General features: G+C 36.8%; 1 non-coding gene across 1 annotated transcript; it reads right to left on the bottom strand.

Annotated features, from left to right (window-relative positions):
* Nucleotides 1–454: 454 nt before the first annotated feature.
* Nucleotides 455–526, bottom strand: Trnae-uuc. Its single transcript has one exon. It is a non-coding gene; the product is annotated as a tRNA-Glu (tRNA).
* Between the last annotated feature and the right edge of the window lie 1,537 nt (nt 527–2,063).

Below are 2,063 nucleotides of genomic sequence, written 5' to 3'. Positions count from 1 at the left end.
TTCTATTATTATTATAATCTATTATTATTCACTCCTTATGTTACCAAAGGCTAATAAATACATTGTATAATGGAGTAATGTATAATTATGTAATGTATTGATGTACAATGGAATTGTACACTGTAATACAATGTATTATTAGCTGTTAATAACTTGATGTTACAGATGTCAATAATTCATATTTGTGAATTTATTTACTGATGGTTAGAATACTCTATTAATTATCATTTGTACGTAATTGACCGCGGCACAGTCGAATAATAATTTCAAAATCTATGTAATACTTCCAGTCATCCATGAAAACTCGTGGATTTACGTCACGGAATATTAATCACAGAAGAGGATATAAGATAAATAAATTAAAAAAAAAACCAAACCAAGTATATCATACGTATTATATAAGTATTAAATGTTCTGCTCCGCAATATAAGAAAAACTAGGGGAAAATATGTTTTTCCCACACCGGGAATCGAACCCGGGCCGCGTGGGTGAAAGCCACGAATCCTAACCACTAGACCATGTGGGAACACATGATGTTATTGTGTTATAAAGATTACTTATTGTGTAAATACTCGCAGCTGTTGAATTCTAACTTCGTACTTCTACGTAGGTCAGTAGATTACAGTCTTCAACTAGGCCTGGTTACGTTATTTATTAAGTGTGGCAGTAAAAACTATATTTTTTTGACATTACTCCGAACACTCGCACTCGCAGTCGCAGTGTATACATCCACTGGCAGCAAGATCAAGCCCGCACGTACAGCACACGCGCGGCGCCATTGACTATATATATACAACCATATTGTTGTATGTTGTATATATATTGTTGTATATATATAGTCAATGGCGCCGCGCGTGTGCTGTACGTGCGGGCTTGATCTTGCTGCCAGTGTATACATCCAGGTTCTTTCCCATGATAATTGATTTACCACCCTATCACTACACAAAGACTCATTAGACAATGTGGAAAATTTAAATAAATAAACATGACTGTATAATAATATGCTGAACATGGTAAAGCTAGTACTAGAAGTAGTAGTAAGCTACACCACCAAATGGACTTTACGTTTGTGGATACGATACTTGCTAAGGATGTGCTGCCATCTGTTATCAGAAATAATATCTAACTTATTGAGCGCCGACTGTAAACCTTGCCGCCAAATACTTTGCCTCAATAAAAATTTAAAATTGTAATCATATTCGATCAAAAATAGACACACAAGTAATTTACACACATGAGTCAAATTTATATATTTATAGATTAAATGTTGCTTCAGTCTAAAAATCTCTCTCGCCATATATATATATATGAATAAATATATATAAATATGTGCATACGAGCGTGCGTGCGCGCGTGTGTGTGTATATAATCTTACTCTGCCCGCAGATAGTTTATTAATTCCTCCAACACGGTGAGCATGAATTGACTTTTAGGGAACCTTTCTACATTCTTTTCTCTATAGTTTTTAGATTACCGCGTACTAACTTCGGCTCAAAATTACGAATATTATTGAATAAAATGTGGCGAAAATAAACTTTCCTGTGACATTGAATCGTAAGCCTGGTAGCATAATATGTATCGACCATAGGCAGACGAATCCCCCGGACAGATCTATTTACCCCCCCCCCCCCCATTCGATCTCAGCATTCGATTCTATGCACCCAAAGAATAGCTGTTTACACAAGGGGTCTATATGGGCCCCGGCTGTGATCTCCAGATCTCCAGACTACCTCATTCCTCAATCAAACATGCCATCACTATACTGTATTGTATACTGTCGTGTGTCAGTTTGCGAAAATCCAGGTATTTCCTGTCAACGCGTGATGGCAGCACATAACCTGCTTTCGGCGATTAAACTTCCGGCATAAGTGCGCATATGTTATATGCAATGAAAAACGTTTCCTGGCATTGCTTCATTTTTGTGCATTTTACCTTCGTATCCATGCATGTTTTATCGTCGTTTCATCAAGCTATACACACACAGAGACAGTGAAACGAGGCGGCCGAGTAAAATGCACCCCTTTATCGATGTAACATGAACTTATACAAGATTAACAGTCATA

The sequence above is a fragment of the Priapulus caudatus genome, unplaced genomic scaffold (assembly GCF_000485595.1).
Source record: "Priapulus caudatus unplaced genomic scaffold, Priapulus_caudatus-5.0.1 Scaffold86, whole genome shotgun sequence".
Lineage (NCBI taxonomy): Eukaryota > Metazoa > Priapulida > Priapulimorpha > Priapulimorphida > Priapulidae > Priapulus > Priapulus caudatus.
Note: the sequence above shows the minus strand (reverse complement) of the source record. Positions and strands in the feature narration are given on the sequence as shown.